Raw genomic sequence first — 22,004 nt, forward strand, 5'->3', positions numbered from 1 at the left:
ACATGTCTAGATATAGGCATACTATCCTATGATACTATACATACTGTAATGATCCACGCCTGGACCGTGATCAAGGAGGAAGGAGGCGAAGATCGACTTGCAATCTGTGCATTTATTTCAGTACAGGTCACTGTTACGGCTTTGACCTACAGCCACTCAATCAGGGAGCTAATTCCCACACTTATTCCTATTTCCTAAGTAAGCTTGTTCGTTCTAAAACACCAACACAACGTTTAGACAGACAGACAAAATGGCTTCCCCCTCTCGACCAATCCCCGGCGAGAGAACATCCACATGTGACCCAAGTGTCCCCTTCACGTGCCTCACGCCCGTCTCTAGCGCGTTCAAGTGCCGTAGGAACTAGCAACTATAACACTCCGTCATCAAGATAATCCCATGTTTACCCTAAAACCCACATCACTACAGTACCATACCATACTATACTAGATAGATATACCATACTTAATTGTCTACTAAATTGGCACATTTCTCAGTCAAAAAGAGCGTAAATTGGCATGCTTTTCAGTCAAAAATAGTTTTATCAGTGGCGATTTTAGCCTGACATTTCTGGAGGGGCAGTTTTATCTTGTCACGTCACCACGCACCATCACACACAAAACAGATCTAGCCAATCTATGGTAGGGAGGCATATGACTGCGATTTGAGTGCCAAGGAACAGAAATATTCCAAAACTAAATACACTTCACATTTGTCCAGGTGCACTCGGCTCGTGCATATTTATGCAAAACACACAGCACACAGCAAAATCACAGCAAAATCGCCATTGAGTAAATGTACAAACCTTGCATTCACTTTATCCCCAGGCTGAAGCATGACGAAATCTTCTGGTCTGTGTGTGGCCCTATAAACGCTTTATTTCCAATTTCTCTTCCAACGGCAATGTACTAAACCGTACAGACAACAAATAGTCTACTACTACGCGATTCATAGTAGGCTAAATGAAAACACACTTCACAGTATTTAGCTAGCTAGCGGCAATGTACTGGTCTGATTTAGCCTTGGTTTGTTTATTTTCTCCTCGTATTTATAAGAAGACACAAGCTCAATAGGGGGACCCTGCACTGACACGATGCAGGGAAGATCAGCTGGCACCTTCTTATTGGACAAAAAAACATGGCTTGATCATGAACATGAAACATGTATTGTAAAATGTCCAACAATTCCCAGCTATATGTGACTGAATTGTCTTGACTGCTTTTATTTCATACTACTATGAACCAATGGAACTGTTAGCTTCATCAATGTTCCTGTCTGTCCCTATACAAAGAGACTGAATACAAATAACACTGTTAAATTGTATAGTATATTAGTGGTTCTCAAATGGGGGTCCCGGGACCCCCAGGGGTCCGTTGCACTTAAAGTTTTCAGGAAAATATATATATATATTTTTTTTTGCAAAAGCTTCATAGTTCAACGAAAATATTGTATGCTTTAAATCTAAAATTGTTCATGGATTACATTCTAATCTAACAAACCTATCAATTTAAAAATCAGGCGCGTTACCATGGAAACAATTTAGCTTAGCCCAAAATCACAGATCAGAATGAGGGGGTCCCCGGTATATTTTCTATCTTGTAAGGGGTCCTTGGCTGAAAAACATTTGAGAACCTCTGGTATAGAGGTGTTACAATGGAATAAGGAAAGAAGCCTGTTTATGCTCAAATGTTCTGCCACGTGCCACCATTACCTATGTTCTTGTGCTCGTCCTTTATTTGCAGACAATAGAAAAGCCACCTTGACACTCCCTTTCCTTTCCCTGTGACAGTGGTGCCACCTACAGGCCGTCTGGCAATGTGCAGGATGCAAAAGGCCAGACATGAATGCAGCCTAACTCTTCCGGCCTTGAGCGTAGTGGAGCACTTCTGCAGGGAGAGGCGCTGTCTGGACCAGTGGGTACCATCATCAACTTGCCTGAAGCAAGCAGCAGCAAAGCAAAGCACTGTTCTCTGCACAGGAGGTATGGTGTGAACCCTGATGGACACATGACCTCCCTGAGATGATGGGAAACAAAATCAACGTCTAAATGAAGGACTTTGGAGGAGGGGGAAAAGATCCCACTAGCTAGATGGGATGTATTCAAACAGATTTGCACTTGGACAGGTCTGTTGGGAGTTGAGGCTGTCAGCCTTGGCAACCAAGATGAAATGTCGGGACACTTTTTATGTATCTTTTGAATGCTAAGGATTGTATGATGGTTTGTTTGGTAGAGCCTTTGTGACTCAAAACAAGTTGGGAGAGCTAGAAAAGTGAGCTGTTGAGAGGAACCTCTCTAAAGAAACTATTGCTGAAACACTGGACCTTTGCCTAGACATCCAATGAGTTTTATGTGTATCCAGTGTTTCCTATGCCAACTGGTTTTTACTACGAATGGTTAATTTTTCATTTTCTTTTTACAATTGAAGGTATTTCTAATTATATTTAAGTGTATTCTTGTTTCATTTTGTACTTTTGCTATTTGCACAATCTAAGTACAAGACACAGATGTATTGTGCTCAATACATATATTTTTGGAGCCAGAACTAGATGTCTTTTCATTTTGCATTTGTGGAAATTGAGCAAAGCTGAGCTGAGTTTTGACCTATCAGCAAACAGTTGTAAAGAGGAGGCAGGTGGGCGTGGCCTCAGTGACATCTCTGAGCTGAAGGGAACAATAACAACATGTTCATTCATCCACACACTTTCCCTTTTCAGCCTCCCTGTGATTTGCTGAGACAGTTTAGGTTGCAATTTCAACAGCTGACTTCCTTGAATAGATTGTGTCACAGTTGCACATGTGTTTTCAAACTAAAAGCGGGGATACGGTGCAACAATGCATATTTTGCATAATTTATATTGAATTAAATAAATGGTTCATAATAGAGTGTTATGTTTATCAGACACGTTGCATCAACTATTGCAGCTCACAGGCAGCTGGAGCCGGTCTCTGGCTGGCTCTGGTCCTGGGAAGAGAAACACTCACTATTTAAATAATAATGACTTCTTGGTCCCAAAATCTTGAAAAAAGAAGAACTTGCCTTTTAGTAGTTGAACCGTTTCCTGAATCCCCCCAACACAGTTTGTCCTTCTTCCTCTCAGCAGTTCATGTAGCCTACAAATTAAATGATGGAACGAACAAACTTACAAACAAATAAATACATGATACTGTCTTTTACAGGTGTGTCAGGTGGAACAAACAAATAAATACATGCTACTGCCTTTTACAGGTGTGTCAGGTGGAACAAACAAATAAATACATGCTACTGCCTTTTACAGGTGTGTCAGGTGGAACAAACAAATAAATACATGCTACTGTCTTTTACAGGTGTGTCAGGTGGATGAATAAATACATGCTACTGCCTTTTACAGGTGTGTCAGGTGGATGAATAAATACATGCTACTGCCTTTTACAGGTGTGTCAGGTGGAACAAACAAATAAATACATGCTACTGCCTTTTACAGGTGTGTCAGGTGGATGATGCAGAATCTGAGGAATGGATTGTTTTACAGCAACTGTAATGCAGCTTGATATAAGGACATTTGGAGCAGAGCTTTCATCAATATGTATGTTTTCTTTAAAAAATAAAATAAAAAAATCAGTAAATTGAATTTGTAAATCTGAACCCATGATTTCAAAGTGCTGCATTTGTTAATAAATTAAATACAGAATGAATGTTTACAAACATGTTTTAGCCTATACATGTTTCTGCTTTGAGTTTAAGGTCGCTTTCACATATAAGCTGTTTAGTCCGCTTTAACCGCGCCAGAGTTAATTTCCTCGGATAGTGCGGTTCGTTTGGGGTGGTGTGAAAGCGCAAACGAACTCTGTTGCGGAACAAACAAACAAACTCTGGTCCGCTTGAAAACTTGGGTCTCGGTTCGCTTCCAAGTGAAACCTGGCGCGGTTCGTTTGTTGTGTGAAAGCAAACCAGACTAAACACAAGAGAGCCAGTGCATCTGATGCACTCATGCAGCAGTGCATCATGAGTAGAAGACGGTAGAAGGGAGCAAAACACACGTGTACAGTACCTGCATGCTGCGTCGTGACATAGAGGCTACGTCGTCATAACAACAACACATCGTTTCTCAACAGCTGGCTTGCGGCTATCTCCTTCAGTATGTAGGCTACTCATCTCATCTGCAGAAGGAAATGTTCAACAGCTTTCTGCCTCATCTCCGGCTCATATTGGGCACATTCTTGTCAAATATTTATTTGATAGTAACACCAAAGTAAAACCAGAAATCCCAATATCGCAGGTGGTGTTGCTCCATGGTTTGTGTTTTGTGGATTCACTTGTGTTGTTCAGTCAGCCCTCAGCCAGGCAAGAAGCCTGCTGAAGAGAGGAGAGATTTCCCTTCTCTATTCTGTCCAATAGACGAGTGACAGTTTCGACCACGTGACATTGTGACATTGTTCAGAAAGTTTGGTGCTTGTGACGGGAGCGTACCTATGTTCCCCGGGTTCTATGTTCCCCGCTCCTGCTAAAAAGGGTTCTATGTTCCCCGGGTCCTATGTTCCCCGCTCCCCAAAAAGGGTCCTATGTTCCCCGCTCCCGAAAAAGGGTCCTATGTTTCCTGGGTCCTATGTTCCCCGCTCGTATGCGTAAAGTCGGCGAATGCAGACCGCAATATCTCGAGGTTGTTGACTTCATTGACAGACTGCATGAGGGAAAGCTCGAGTCTATAGGCTCAGATATATGCACACATTCGAGTCCGACAGTAAAAATAAATTACAAGTTGGTGACTGCGTGGCGGCAGCAGCAGCAACATGCTATCCATAATATTACATTTTTCAGAGAGAGAGTGATCAATGCAACATTCACGCAGCACAAATCGCCTCTGCCTACCCGAGGCAGCGCACTGTAGTATGGAGTCACGCTGAAAAAGGGGCGCTGTCTATGGGCAGTGGGTGTTGGGTGCTGGGGGTGAAGTAAAGGATGGTTGTGGAGGCGTGGCTTTACAGAACTTGTGCATGTCTGTGGGTTATATAGGCAGAGGCGATTTGTGCTGCATGAATGTTGCAAATATTGATCTCTCTCTCTCTGAAAAATGTAATATTATGGATAGCATGTTGCTGCTGCTGCCGCCGCGCAGTCACCAACTTATCATTTATTTTTACTGTCGGACTCGAATGTGTGCATATATCTGAGCCTATAGGCTCGAGCTTTCCCTCATGCAGTCTGTCAATGAAGTCTCACAACCTCGAGATATTGTGGTTTGCACTCGCCGACTTTACGCATACGAGCGGGGAACATAGGACCCTTTTTGGGGAGCGGGGAACATAGGACCCGGGGAACATAGAACCCTTTTTAGCAGGAGCGGGGAACATAGGACCCGGGGAACATAGAACCCTTTTTAGCAGGAGCGGGGAACATAGAACCCGGGGAACATAGGCATGACCCCCTTGTGACAAATTGCTGTGTAAAAGTGAACCAGACCAAATGAAAATCGCAACAATGTTGCAACTTCACCCCCCTGAATTGCACCGAGTCCACCAGCTTATATGTGAAAGAGAACTTAGCCTATACATGTTTCTGCTTTGATTCTTTCATAGATTTAATAAATGAATAAGTAAATACTTAGAATATTATGCATATTTATTATATTTCTTCATTGTTCACCTGGCAGAGGTACTTTTGTATGCAGGGACTTTTACTGGATGCTGTTTTTACCATAGACCAGGGGTGCCCAATACGTCGATCGCGATCGACCGGTCGATCGAGATCGACCGGTCGATCGCGAAGGTAGTGTGGTCGATCGCATGGCATTGAGGCGGGGTAGCTCCCAAGCTGAAAAAGTGTGGGCACCCCTGCCATAGACAGACAGGTTTCACTAGTCTCCTTAGGGGCCAAAAGAGCACAGCCAGCTGGGGGAGGACACCCCGGGGATCCTGGACTAGAGGACACCCAGCTGGGTATGGACAGCACGGGGCTCCTGGACCTCAGTGAGGAGCTCCTGGTCCTAATCCTCCACAGACTGGATCCCACGTCTCTGCTCAGAGCCGGCTCCACCTGCAGCACCTTGTTCCAGGTCTGCTCCTGCAACTCTCTGTGGACCAGCCACTTCCAGGTAGGCTGCAGCTCACTGCAACACCACCAGCATAGACACAAGCATGCGTGCATCGTGTGTGTGTGTGTGTGTGTGTGTGTGTGTGTGTGTGTGTGTGTGTGCGTGCATCGTGTGTGTGTGTGTGTGTGTGTGTGTGGGTCACACAGGGAGTGACTGACTGACTGTGTGTGCATGTGTGTGTGACTGTAAGTAAAGATATTAAAATGTGTGTCAAACGCACAGGGTTCCTACGCAGGTCAGGGAAAGTTTTAGCCCCTTTCGGGCTCTTCCGGGTATGAGGTCATCGTCACGTGATCGTCTACCCTACAAGAGTCCCTTATCCGTACATAGACTTGCCTGCGACTCTCGCTCTCAAGCTGTCTAAATCAGTGATACGCACGTATTTACAAGTGTCACAGAAACATTTCAAAGCCACCTACTAGAGCAGAAGGGTTCATTGCTTCTCGCCGGTGGGGTTTGAATTATAGTATTTTAATCACAGAGTTCAGCAACGTTTAGACACGCAGTCTTCATCAGGGTATCTGAGAAACCAAAAACATATAGGGCCCTATTCTCCCACAGGCCTTCGGCGCTAAAACGGGCCTTAAACGCAAAAAAACGTGCCTTGCGCCTGTTTTGGGACGATATCAATATGGCTTTACGCTGCCAAATGCGCTTTAGGCCGAATGGGCGTGGCGCAGTCCCAGAATGGGCCAAAGTGGGCGTGTCGGCGCTAACTACCCGCCTACTGATATCTTCGCACCTGGCCTACATTTAGCGCTTTGCGCCTTTGAAAAGCAGGCCTATTCTGTGCCTTCACTGCCTCTTCTCTGTCACCCTTCTCTCTCTCTCTCTCTGAGTTCCCAGCATGCATTGTGTTTCTCCATTTCGCTACTAAATAGCAACCAAATGAGCCAAAATAGATATAAAAGGTAGTTCTAAATTAATGTGTAATGGTAACACAGCCTGCCATTGTCAACATTTCAATATTGGACCAAATAAAACATCGAAATGAAAACACCACCCTATGTGAAACATATATGTCCTCTTGAGCCTATATATACCCCTTGTCGAGTTAACGTGATTTAGAGAAGTAACAGCTAGAGAAGTAACAGCGAACGCTTCTACTGGCATCTGCTATACTGTGATGTCTGCTCCAATAACTTAGCCCCATTTCACATTTAGTTTTACAATAAAAACACATTTATGCAATGACTTTACATAATGTAGGGTATATTTATGTGCATCATCCTTCCTGCAGCAGGCGAGATAAAATGATATCTTTCTGGACAAACTTTCACCAATCTAATAGGCTATATTTTTCTAGCTGATGCATTTGGAACATTCTTTTCACTTTGATCTTGCTATAGTGTAGCGTATTTACATGCTTGCAGTATTTCAACTGCAGTTAGATTGGTTTGAGAAGCATAATAATATGGAATAATAGCCTATAATGGAGACAGCAGACTGGATGAAGGGAGGGGGGGGGGGGGGCAGAGCGCCTGGCTTTCGTCAGGTTTTGCGGGACCAGTGGAATTGGAGCTAAAAAGGCAAGCGTGCGATTCGTTTATTGCACTTATCCAATGAGCATGACGGTGCATAATTTTACGCTTAAAAGGCGTGGTTGTAATGCTTTGGGCTGCGTCTAGCGCCAGCACGACGATATCAAGTGCGCCTGTCCACGCCCACTGCTTTGCGCTGCGGCTGGCGCTCGGCCTAGAAACTGCGCCGATGCAACGATAGGGACCATAGGCTATTCTGATTATTGTGATTATGTTATTAATAAGCAGATAATGAGTCCGATTTTAGTCGGTCATCAGTCATCATCATGTGTTTATTAGGGGTGCTCCGATCCGGCTAAGCCACGATCCGATTCCGATTCCGATTCCTGGCGTCACTATCCAATTCCAGAATTGATTCTCGATTCCAATGATTCTGGATTCAAGAATTTAAGATTTAAGGATCTACTGCAGTCCACTGTGTGCTCAGCCGAATATAGCCGAATAAAGTGAATAACATTATGTAGTTTTATATTGCTATAACACACAAAGCCAAATCTAAGACAAAGACGATCATATTTATTAATGCTGAACTTGAAATTCAACTTCCCAAGTATTACAGTGATCGTGAACTTTCAATTTACAGTATTTCTCAATTCACAGTCAGTGACCATGCTGAACTTTAATAAAACAAGTAAAGTATTTCTCTTAAGTATTTCTCACAGGGTTCATACACATTTTTCCCAATGGATTTCCATGTCCAAACATTTTGTAAAGTCTACATGTGTATACATGAAGAAGTGAGTCAGTTATAACATTCTACTTTAACATGTCACTAGCCTAAACTTTAATGCAGCCTTCAAAACCAGGAAAAGACAACATATGCCGCATCACTATATTACCAGATCCAGCATCTAAGACCATCTAGTCTCATATCACAATATTGATATAAAATCGATCTATTGCCCACCCCTAATATTGAGCGCCAGAATCAACCTCCCAGTCCCAATGATGCAATTTGCAGAAAAAAACATAACTATCATTTGATTGTAAAGCTTTTACATGGTATACAGTGTTCTGATGTCCCCTATACTTAAAGCGACAGCTCACCCTCAAATCCAAAATACATATTCTTTGGAAGGTAGTAGGGGGTTTCCTCACTCTACGGATGCGCGGTCGTGGGGGAAGGGAGGGGGGACTCTGCAGGTCTGCAGTGTATGGACAGATGCAGACTTCCTCTTTGCAACTCACTTTAGTTCTGAACCACTGACTATTCTGAACCTATTTTCACAAAATAGTAATTGTTTTATAAACATGTTGAAACCCTGGTTGATTCTTTTTTTATGCTATTGTATGAATTTGCATTCATTCTTCTTCTCCTGGCTGTTTGTAAAGGTTTGTAAAGGTTAGAAACTTCATCATAGCAACAAAGTGCGTACTTTTCCCCCATATATTATTATATTCGTATTATACAGTATATTATATTATATTATATTATATTATATTATATTATATTATATTATATTATATTATATTATATTATATTATAAAATACATGCAGGTCTAAGGCGTGTCATTGTAAATTTGATTTAATTAATTCATTAATAAAATAAACAAGACTACACCCGTAGACACATGATAACCTCACTTCTGCAGACTGGACAGTTGCCATTACACAAATAATGTCACAGATATTGTAAATCTCAAATACATTATTTCATTTTCATTCAATGTATTAATTAATTCAATATATGTGACCTGCTCTATCAAAATCAGTCACATTGACCCCAAAACAAATTTTGAGTTTTATACACTGTGCAGTGGCAGCGACAAACCTAACCCTAACCCCCCCCCCCCCCCCCCCCCCCCCCCCCCCCCATGTATTCAGTGTATACTGCCCAGCTGGGCTATCTCGTGAAAAGGGCCTTTCTGTGTGGCGTATGCATGTTCTACTTGTGCTCCTCTGGGGGTTTCGTCCATTGTGACAATAAAGATGTGTGTGTGTGGGGGGGGGGGGGGGGGGGGGGGGGGGGGGTGCAAGCTTTCTGCTGATGTCAAAATGATCTTTGTACTCCAAAGATTGAGTGAGATACACTGATGGCTGTACCTCACAGTGTCCTGCACAGAGAGTGACGGTAAAGGCATTGTTTATCTTGTGTATGTGTGGGCAATATGGCAAATAGGTGAATCTCTCAAACAGTTGAAACCTTTAATCCCTTTAAGAAAAGATCCAGAGTTTGCAGATGAGATGATACAACTCACGCTACGGATGTGCGGTCGTGGGGGAAGTGGGGGGGGGGGGACTCTCTGCAGCTCTGCAGTGTATGATGCAGACTTCCTCTTTGCAACTCACTTCAGTTCTGAACCTATTTTCACAAAATAGTCATTGTTTTATAAATGGTAAATAGACTGCATTTATATATAGCGCTTCTATCCAAAGTGCTTTACAATGTGCCTACATTCACCCTTTCACACACCGAAGGCGGCAAGCTGCCACGCAGGGTGCTGGCACAGCCATCGGGAGCAATTCGGGGTTCAGTGTCTTGCCCAAGCACACTTCAACATGCGGACTGGAGGAGCTGGGGATCGAACCACCGACCTTCTGATTAGTGGACGACCCGCTCTACCTCATGAGTCACAGCCGCCCTGTTGTAACCCTGGTTGATAATTTTTTTATGCTATTGTATGAATTTGCATTAATTCTTCTTCTTCTTCTGGCTGTTTGTAAAGGTTTGTAAAGGTCAGAAAGTGTAGGCGCTGAGGGTGTGTCCCCCCATGTATTCAGTGCCTACTGCCCAGGTGGGCTATCTCGTGAAAAGGGCCTTTCTGTGTGGAGTTTGCATGCTCTACTCGTGCTCCCCTGGGGGTTTCCTCCATCTAAGAATCGCCCATGAAGAACATCCAGAAGATCATTTGCTGACCAGTGATGACTGAGAGGAAGTTGATCCGCGGGCGCTGTGAGGAAAAAAAGCTGCCCACTGGTCCTGTCCTGCCCCGAGGAGGAAAGACGAGCCAGGATGGAAGAAATGTGGAGAACACATTTCACAGTGTCACTTAATTGCATCTGTGTGGTGGCGCCTGCATGCGCTGTGGTGGTTGTTTGTGACAATAAAGATGTGGGGTCAGTCTGAGGAAGGGCAGGGTGCTGCCCGAAACATAACCCTTTTTACCGGTGTAAAATAAATACACTCAACTTGGGAGCCTTGCAGTGTGCGAGTTTTCCTTTTTTCATCAGTCTCTACCTCGAACTCTGCACCTGCCCTATTCAGGTTTTGCATGTGCGTGTCTCTCCTTCCCAATGGACAGGTAGACATGGAGGGAGGCAGCAGAGGTGTTGACCTCTGACCTCCCTCCTGAGAGCAGGCTTGGGTGTCACATGTAACAGTGCTGCTGATGGAAGAGGCCTGAGCTCTGCAGGTGACAGTGAGGTTACAAATAATAATAATAATAATAATAAATTGTATTTGTATAGCACTTTTCATTTTGGACAAAATCCCAAAGTGCTTACAGAGTAAAAATAAAATGAAAATAAGATAAAATAATTAAAATAATAAAAATTAAAAGGGGAATAAAAAAATAAGTAAATAAAAGATTAAAAGAACATTAGAAGAACCTAAAAAATCACATAAAAAGCCTAAAAACTAAGGAAAGCACAAAACTAGAAGGCTTTATTAAAAAGGAAAGTTTTCAGTCCCTTTTTAAAAGCATCCACCGTCTGTGGAGCTCTTAGGTGGTCGGGAAGAGTGTTCCACAGACGGGGAGCGGCAGAGCAGAAGGCCCGGTCTCCCATGGTGCGGAGCTTGGTTCTGGGGGGATGGAGGAGGTGATTGTTATTTGAGCGGAGGTTGCGGGAGGAGGTTTGAGTTATGAGGAGTTCCTTGAGGTATGGGGGGGCATGTCCGTGGATACATTGATGTGTCAGCAGAGCGATTTTGTATTCGATTCTGGAGGAAACAGGGAGCCAGTGAAGAGAGTGGAGGATGGGGGTTATGTGGTCATACTTTCGTACTCTCATCAGGATCCTCGCAGCAGAGTTTTGAATGTGTTGGAGCTTCTGGAGGCTCTTGCTGGGGATCCCGATGAGGAGCGCGTTGCAGTAGTCCAGCCTTGAGGAGACAAAGGCGTGGACGAGTTTCTCAGCGTCTGGCAGGCTGAGTGTGGGACGGAGTTTTGCGATGTTCTTGAGGTGGTAGAATGAGGTTTTGCACAGGTGTTTGATGTGGGCGTCAAATGACAGGTGAGGGTCGAACCTAACGCCCAGGTTGATGACCGATGAGGAGAGGGGGATGTTTTGGCCAGAGAAGGTGATGTGGGTTATGGGGGATGATTGGACCTGGTGGGGGGTGCCAACTAGAATGGTTTCAGTTTTGGAGCCGTTTAGCTGCAGGAAGTTGTCATTCATCCACGCCCTTATCTCCTCAAGGCAGGTGGTGAGAGTTGATGACGATGCAGAGGGGTTTGGGACAGTTTTAAGGTAGAGCTGCGTGTCATCAGCGTAGCAGTGGAATGAAATTCCATGCCGGCTGATGACACTACCAAGGGAGAGCATATACAGAATAAATAAGATGGGTCCGAGAACTGACCCCTGGGGGACTCCACAGATGACAGAGTGCGTCCGGGACTTTGCGTCCCCCAGGGCGACATACTCGGTTCTGCCAGACAGGTAGGACTGGAACCAGTGTAGAGCAGAGTCAGAGAGACCGATGCAGTGGAGGCGGTTGAGGAGAATGTTATGGTCAACGGTGTCAAATGCTGCAGTCAGATCCAGGAGGACCAGAAGGGATGGAGAGCCAGCATCAGCCGCCATCAGCAGGTCATTTGTGACCCTGACCAGAGCTGTTTCAGTGCTGTGGGCGGTGCGGAAACCAGACTGGAACTTTTCGTATAGCTCGTTGGAGTTTAGGTGGCCCTGGAGCTGAGCAGCAACCACTTTTTCCATCACCTTTGAGAGAAATGGAAGGTTTGAGATCGGCCTGTAATTGGCAAGCACGTCTGGGTCAAGGGTGGGTTTTTTGAGGAGGGGTCTGATGACAGCAGTTTTCAGAGCAGATGGAAGATGGCCGGCTTGGAGGGAGTGGTTAATGACATGGGTGATCAGGGGGGATAAAGTATGGATGTTTGATTTCACCAGGGCAGTGGGAAAAGGGTCCAGGGTGCAGGTGGAACAACCTGAGTCTGAGCTGGAGGAGACAGAGTCCACTGTCAGGACAGCTGGAGACACTCGCTCTGGAAGACAGAGGTTTGAAGGCTTTTCCAAACAGGACAGCAGGTCCTACTCTTTCTATCAAAGTGTGAGACATCAAGGAGCCTACCTTCAACTGTGACATTGTATTCAGCAACTATATGGTTTTCATTCCGAGACACTTCTGCAGTATAGATTCCGTGTATGTATAGATCTACTTAGAATTGTGGCTCTGCATTAGAATATAATCGTACTACATTACTGTTATGTACTCCTACAACATTGTATTTGCTTTTGAATGTCCATGTAGTAAACTCAAAGTTCCCTTTCAGAAGATGAGGTTTCTGGACATCCAGGCGGACATCCTCTCCCTTCAGCACAAACACACAGCTCACATCACTGGACCCTGCAAAATTATGACAGATAACATGATCAAAATAGTCAATATTGAATAAAAGTATAATAATATTAATAAAAAATAAAAAATAAAATAATACAAGTCAATATTGAATGTTAAAACGGTTTTGTATTTCTCACAAATTGGACCGCTTTGACAGCTATTAGCCTATTTCAAATCCCACCCAAATCAGCCATTTTGTGTCTAAAACAAATACGATGCAGTTTTGCAGTTTTGTTTTGCGATATGCTTTTACAGCCATAATAACTCCTTGCTCTCCTCTCTCTGTGTATTCTCTGTATTCCCAACATACATTTATTTCTGTGCAGATGACAGGGCAAATCCTATGCTGGGCAGCTGACCCCAAAATGTATCACTGTATTTGATCACTTAACTCACTGTTTATCACTGTACATATAAACCTAAATGGAAACAGTTTGTAGCTGTCTGCTTATAAAAACACATTGGCCATGTTGGAATATACAACATTACAATGACACCATTTGCTACAAGTAAGGAAATAATGACCATAAAAAAAGAACTGAGCACAAATGAGGAAGTGAGATTGCATTGCAGTCTAAAAGTGCAGTGTTTCCGTTTGTGGTTGCAGCAGTTTACTGTGGAACAAGTTAACACATTGATAGTCAGTAGGAGCTGCTTTCTCACATGTACAGACAGAAGTTCTCAGTGTTTTGATTCTCTCAATATGTGACATGGAAATTATCTCTTAACTGAAACATTTCATACACATCACTTTGCACTTGTTGCATTTAAGCTTTTATCCTCTTTTTTGACAGGAAATTAATTTTGTACACTTGTATTGAACTGATAAGCAGCAGTGAACTGGTTCAACTTCTACTCACCAATAGAAGATAATCCTCCTCCTCATCATCATCATCATCCTCAGTTCATTTTACCTGGTTCAAGTTTAGGTCCCATATTATTTTCCTTGTACATGCTCCCACATTATGCGGAAACTCTTTTTACTGCTATGCTGATGATTTTCAGATATATCTGCCTGTCAAACCTGGCAACCCAAACTGTCTCTATACCCTCCAGATAGACCTGCCTGTCAAACCTGGCAACCCAAACTGCCTCTATACCCTCCAGATATACCTGCCTGTCAAACCTGGCAACCCAAACTGCCTCTATACCCTCCAGATATACCTGCCTGTCAAACCTGGCAACCCAAACTGTCTCTATACCCTCCAGATATACCTGCCTGTCAAACCTGGCAACCCAAACTGCCTCTATACCCTCCAGATATACCTGCCTGTCAAACCTGGCAACCCAAACTGCCTCTATACCCTCCAGATATACCTGCCTGTCAAACCTGGCAACCCAAACTGCCTCTATACCCTCCAGATATACCTGCCTGTCAAACCTGGTCAAGAGACGGCTTTTTAGCGATAGTCAGTCACTCACTCACTCACTCACTCAGTCATGTCACGGAAATAACGCTTATTTCGAGGTCGCTTCATGAGATTCACTCTCGTGTCCCGACGGGGTGGTGTTTCAATCGTGCTGCTTAAATGTTCACCCCCGCCCACTTGCCGCGCTGCCTGGACTACAACGAGCGCACCCACCCATACACACACCCATACACACACACACACACACACACACACACACACACACACACACACACACACACACACACAGCAACACGGGTCAGCCTCCACGGTTCGGTTTGGCACGCATGTGAACGGTGGATTAATTGCACGTTTCACCATCAGTGATACACAGAGTTGGGGGTAACTCATTACAAAAGTAACATATTACATGTAATATATTACTTTTAGCAGTAACTCAGTAATATAACATTACTTATAGGATTTCAGTAATATTATACCAGTTACTTTGTCAAGTAACTCAAGTTACAAATTGAGTTACATTTGTTTTAATCAAAGCACATACAGTAGGCTATTTAAATTATTTCCTAATCAAACTGTGTTTTTAAGCAAATAACCACTATGACAATATCAAAGGAAAAGAATAACATTAAGAATTTTGGATTGTTTACACTGACTTCAAGACGGTTTAAATATTTTTTCGGGATGGTTCCAGGGCGGGGATGTCATTCTGCTACTGCTATTATTACAGTGAAAGTAATGCAAAATTAGTGTAATAAGTAACAAGTTACTCTACATTGTGAAGTAACTTATTACTTTCAAATTAAATTAACTAGTAATATGTAGTATATTACATTTTGAAAGTAACACTGGTGATACAGTTCATGCCGCTGTCCCATTTGACAGTAATAATGATACCTACATCGATGCAGAGTAACTGATCCACGCATGCAGTTGCAGTGAAGAAGTGCCTTACTTTAGAATGTGAGGGGAAAAGAGCGAGCGACTGATTAAAGCCGTCCTCTCGCCTCAAGTAAGTCACTGTGACATCGGCCATTGTCAGTAGGCACACTGGGCTTTGTCATCATTGAAATAGATCACAAGATTGTGAACTTTATGCAGCTTTTACTGCGCGATACTGCCACTCACATCTGCCTTCCTTTGAAAAACACAGCTCCGCTCCACTTCGGCCAAGTTGGAAATATATTGACAGATTTGCACTTCCTGGATCAATAGCTCATAAGCGAGCCATTTGGAATGCACAAACAACCCTCTTTTAGTGAGGTAGACAACGAGCTACAACCTCATTTTCACCTAAACGTCCTGAGAGCTGGACAAATAACATTGGTCTCTATGTGCAGCCACCTGTGTGGCCAGTGTTTAGGGACCGTCTACAAAGTGCAACACAGACTATAGGCTACACAAATAATCCATAACTTCACTGCCGTACAGTGTAGCTTCACCAAAATCACATCACACATCAATGACCTCCTGCTGGTTATACTACAGCAATAACTTTGGAAAAATATTATTTTGAACTTTTTTGGTGAATTCTTATTGGGAAAATTAATCGATAACTTCATTCTCATACAATGTAGTATCACCAAAATGACCTCACACATCAATGGCCTCCTGTTGGTTATACTGCAGCACTAACTTTGGAAACAGATGATACTTTTTTTTTGGCTGATCCTAAAAATACCCCCCCCCCCCCCCACACACACACACACACCCACACCCACACACACACACACACACACACACACACACACACACACACACACACATGTGGTTCTGGGCCAAATTTGCCCTTGTTACTGCTATGCTGACAATTCTCAGATATAGACCTTATTCGCTAACCGCGGACAGCACCATATTGTTGACATACCGTCCTGCAGCTGACAACTATAGTAACGGCCTTATTGTCGTTTCTGTTCCATTACAAAATAGCGATAGTGATGACAGCAATAAAAACCCCAGAGTTGTGGTTTGTATGCTGCCGTTAAAGCCTGTAATAATAAACAAAAGAAAAAACGAGGTGAACAGACTTTGCTGTGAGGAGCTGTCAGAAAGTTTCACCTGTCTCTCCTAACTATCCACACATCTCCTGTGCTGCTGACGTATCCTCCGTCTCGCTCCCTTCACGTCTGTGGACGGTAGAGATAGAAACAAACCACGGGGACTTTATTGCTGTCATTACTACAGCCGTGTGTAACGCAGGTCACCATCCGAACACAATTGGAACGATACAGGTAACGCTAACGGCGGCTAGCTTCCTATAAACTCTGCTGCTCTTACATAGGCTGTCACTTAAAGCGGCTGCGCTATGTCAACAACATGGCGGCAGTGGGCGTGCCCGTACGTGAGTGACGTCAATCTAATAAGGTCTATACCTGCGTGTCAAACCTGGCAACCTAAACAGCCTCTATAGCCTCCATGAATACCTCACAGATATTAAGAGCTACATGACTTAAAATGTTTAACAGCTCAGCCACAATAACCCCCTAATTGTTCTCTTTGGTCCTTATAGCTCAGGGGTGTCCAAACCTTTTTGAATGGGGGCTAATTAGCTAATGTGAAAATAGTAATACCAAGGGGCCATACTGTATGAGTTATTTAAAAAAATCACATACCATACAATTCTACTCTCAGAATTCTGTTTACCCTCGGAAAACGTTAGTTCTGCCTGTGCTGTTCCTACTTGGTGCTTGTCTACAAACTGGAATATTAGTGAATGGCAAAAATTCTAATTCAACTTGCTTGATTAACCAATACTGTGTGGAGGGCCACATAGTATATTTTGAGAGACAAGCCGAGGGCCACTTAAAATCGGTCCGTGGGTCGCAAGTGGCCCCCGGGCCGGACTTCGGACATGCCTGCCAATGGCCTCCTGCTGGTTATAGTACAGCACTACATGCCTGCCATAGCACTGCTGACTTAATTCAAAACAAACTGTGCGGTCTTTCATCAAAGCTGAAGCAAGCAACCAGAAATTGAAGGGCGTATTCTGACTGTAACCTTTACTTTGACAAACAGGTGAAGAGGGATCATGTCTGTGTGCTGAGGAACATTTCCAAAATCAAGCCATTCTTATCTTCTGCTGACCTGGACAACATCACCCATGTCTTAATATCTATTTAGGGCTGGGGTGGCCAAACTACAGGCCAACTGCTAAAAACACAATGGAATATGGCCCGCCGCACGTTGCATGTAGCCTACATTCTTAGTTTCAACAACATCGCTGCCGCTATGCGCTCGATTCCTAGGCTCGCGCGCTGCACAGCTCGGCTCTGTGACATCACTGATGATGTCATAGACATGATGACATCACAATTGCTGGAGTGACATCACTGATGGCATCATCGAGTGCTCGAATGACATCACTGATGATGTCATAGACAGTGTGACATCATCAGTGACATCATTACAAAATCATCGCAAATCTCACAATGTGGGACCAAATGCATGCACTGTGCTCAGGGGGCATTTGAAACGCTCTGGAGATGATTTCAAAATCATGAAAAACACGTTTCCTATGTACACAGCCGCTTAGGCAGTTTGACATGCTTGATATTAAAGACGATCTTTCAAAACAATCTGGCTCACAGCCTACATGTTGCTGCCTTCAAACACTGTCCGTCTCTCTCTCTCTCTCTCTCTCTCTCTCTCCCTCGTTCTCTAATCTAAAGATATGCTGTTATTGCAATGTATAATCTGTTGATTGATGTTATATGATGTATATGTTGAGTGTAGTTATATGATGTATGTAACCTATGTTGAGTGTAGTTATATGATGTATGTAACCTATGTTGATTATAGTTATATGATGTATGTAACCTATGTTGAGTGTAGATATATGATGTATGTAACCTATGTTGAGTGTAGATATATGATGTTGTATGAATGTGATGATGCTATGTAAAGCCCTTTGAGACATGCTTGTGTGATAAAGGGCTATTAACATGACTGAACTCTCTCTCTCTGTCTCTCTCTCTCTCTCTCTCCTGCTCCTCCCTCTAGCCTGCAGACTCCCCCTCCTCTCTCTCTTCCTCATTTGTTTGTATCTTCGTCGTCTCACAGACAACATTCTCCAGCTAAAGGTATTGTGCCATCAGTTTCTATACAGTTTCCATTCTATTTTACTTTCCTGACTCTATCAGTAGATCTACTTTAACATTAGTGATGTTGTGGAAACAAACTCTTTTCATGTCTTGTATTTGTATTGTATTTACTCGCTGTCAGGCGGAAACCTCTCTCCAAATTCAGCCTTTTTTTCTTTCTTTTTTCATGAATGGATTTTGTGGGTACCCAACAATAACCTGTGAAACTTAAGGTACTTTAAACCAGTTCTTTCCTCCTTTTTAAAAATTGCTATTTTTTAGATGCAAGGTTTCCGCCTGACAGCCGTGTTACATAACCAGGGGTGTGTTCAATCTGCTAAATGGTGTGCACCATATGCTACGTTTTCTGAGTTGAACGTCATGTTTCCTCCAAACGGTTTGCAACAGGCTTTGGGATGTTGTCTCTGGTGGCTGTGTCAGAGGTGTTACCAGTGAGCAGCAGTGATGTGTATATAAACCTTCCTGTTTAAAGAGGCAGTGTGCACAGTGGATCCAACAGACGGCTACAATGCTTGTGTCACACAAGAGGGTGTTCAAAGCACCGCCGTTTCCGTTGAAATAAACCGTTTGCTATGTTGTCGGGGCTGAACTCAAACCAGGTTGCTTGCACTGGCTTCCTGCCTTAAGGCAGAAGAGGAAGTGACCGCGGCCGCAGAACAGACAGGCAGCACTGAGAAAGAAGAGTTGTCTTCGCAAGAGGAAAGGTGACAAAAAAGACTTGAGAACAGAAAACTTAGAATGCTCACTCTTAACACATTCACTGCCAGCTGTTTTTTTTTTACTGTAGGTAGCTTCTGCCAGAGGATTCTGGCTCATCTTTCAAGACCTGAGGATTCTTTTCTGCTAAGATTTTGTGAACACAAAATATCTAAAAAGAACTAATAGAATGTGTGCTTTCTCTGTCTAAAAGAGTTAGTTTGTAGAGTTAGTAGTTATGTAGGCATTAGCACTTGAATACAGCATGGTTTCAGCGTCTGAAAATTTATTCTGAGATAAATGGCTTTTTGTGAAATTCGATAGAACAGTCACTTTAACCATTCATTTTTGGCATCAGTAAGACGTCAGCAGTGTTGGGCAAGTTACTTTTAATTAGTAACTTAGTTACAGTTACTAGTTACTGCTCTGAAAAGTAACTCAGTTACTTTAAGTTACTCGTTACTGTCCAGGTAACTTAGTTACTAGGAAAGTAACTTTTGAGTTACTTTTTTTTAAAGTCTCAATTCTCTTATTAATGCACACACATTATTTTGGGGTTGCTGTAGCACAGTGTGGGACAAGACAACATTGAGGCATATTTATTATTGCCTTCAAAAAGTAGCCAGTACACTTTTGGCACTGTATAATTAACAACTGTATCAGTAGTCTATAATATCCTGGCTGAACAACATAAACACTGTGGTTACCATTTGTAAAAGCGGAGTGACAGTGAGCAGCAGAGCCCAGCACTGCCTGCAGATAGGGACAGAGCAGAGCCCCAAAGCAGCCGCTCGTCGCGGCTGCCTTTAATAGCAGTTCATCTCCAAATGGCAGCAGACTTGCAGGCATTTTTTCCCCATTTCATGACCAAACAACGTGAAACACACCGTGAACACCCTCCAACGCGAGGGGAATCTGTGAGTGAGAGACGAGTGCTGTGCTTGCCTGGGTGCAGCAGGGCACTGGTGACAGACAGCCTGAGAGAAGCGAGGAGGAGAGGGCTCCATGCTGCTGACTCGCCGAGCGGTGTGAAGTGAACACCGCTACCGTACACAACACAGCTCGCGCAAAATGACCCGTTTCACTATCAGAATTTGGTCCAGTAACATTAGAAAGTATAGAAGTGCCGCACGATTAGCCTACTTCCTCATCAGACCGCCGTCAGACTCGCATTTTCCTCTCTACCCTCGCTGCTGTAGGTCCCGCACAGAATCGTGGAGTAACGAGTAACGAGCCTGTTTAAACCGCAATAATTGTAAGTACGTTACGTTACTGATGAAGTAATTCGTTACAGTACTCGTTACCGCAAAAAGTAACTTAGTTACTGTAACGCGTTACTTAATAACGCGTTAGTCCCAACACTGGACGTCAGACATCTAAACAATAGTTTTGAACAGTAATTTCCTCCATAACAGCAGGAAACACCCCTCTCCTTCAAACTCCTCCCTCCGTGTGTGTTCTTCTTGGCTGCAGCGGGCGTGTCACAAGCTCGTTTCTGTTGCTGCTGTAACCTCGCGTCACCAGGCTCACTGCTTTGCTGCTGTGCCTGTCTGCTGGCGGCCGCTGGGCAAGGCTGGATGGGCTCGCTCGTTTCTTGGAGTTTCGGTTGAGAGCTTTGATGAAGATTTTGCGATTCTGGTCTTATTTATGCTGCGTGTTTCAAAGTGTGTTCCACCCGTAATCTATTATGCAAATTTGCAATCCCTCACCGCCAGCAATCAGCGCGACAGGGAAAGCGTTTTCGCCAATCCATTCTACAGTATGAGAATGGTTTCATCGCGCGTTCCCCTGCAGTTTTGGCTCTGCTTTTTCTAGTCTGGGAGAGCACTGTCGCCACTTAGTGGGTCGGTGGAATGGGTTGTAGACGTTCGGTGGCTCCAATATTTATATAAGAGATGTAAAAGGGTTAGATGCACATCCCACGGTCAAAAAAAAAAAAATCATTTTTTTGACGTATTAACACATTGAGTGCCAGCCATTTTTTCAATCCTGTGGGTAAGTTGTGCCAGGTTTTTTTTTGAGGATTCTGGCTCATTTTACAACAGCCGAGGATCTGTTTTCTGTTAAGACTTCGTGAACACCAATCATCTAAAAATAACTAATAGAATGTGTGCTTTCTCTGTCTAAAAGAGTTAGTTTGCAGAGCTAGTAGTTATGTAGATATTAGCCGTTGAGTACAGCATGGTTTTAGCGTATGAGACAGCAAACTGAGATAATCGCAGTTTTGTGAAACTCAGCAGAACAGTCACCTGCCTGTGATTGTGGCTGCCTTTGGGCGAGTCTGTATACTGTATTGTGTGTGTGTGTGTGTGTGTGTGTGTGTGTGTGTGTGTGTGTGTGTGTGTGTGTGTGTGTTCGCGCGTTGCTCCGCGGCTCTGGGGGGAGGGGATCTCTGTCCGTTCTGTGTGTGTGTCTCCGGGCTCCTCCCTCCGTCTGTGCTGCTGGGAGTTTGAGCAGCGAGTTAGAGCAGCCTCTCTCCCTGGCAGCGAGTGTGGATAGGTCTCACTGTCTCTTGGGTTTGAGAGCCCCGATTAAGCCCCGTGCGACTCTAGGCTTTATGCTGACACACAGTCCATTTCTGGAAACCCCCACCGCAGCAGCGCGAAGCGTCCCCGCCTACAGTATGAGAATGAGGCTCCTTCTTTTCTGACTGTAAAATCGCCAAGCCATTTCCGCGGGAGGCGGCTGCTTTTGGTCCACGGGTCCCGTGGC

The sequence above is a fragment of the Poromitra crassiceps genome, assembly GCF_964638095.1.
Source record: "Poromitra crassiceps genome assembly, chromosome: 17".
NCBI classification, from domain to species: domain Eukaryota; kingdom Metazoa; phylum Chordata; class Actinopteri; order Beryciformes; family Melamphaidae; genus Poromitra; species Poromitra crassiceps.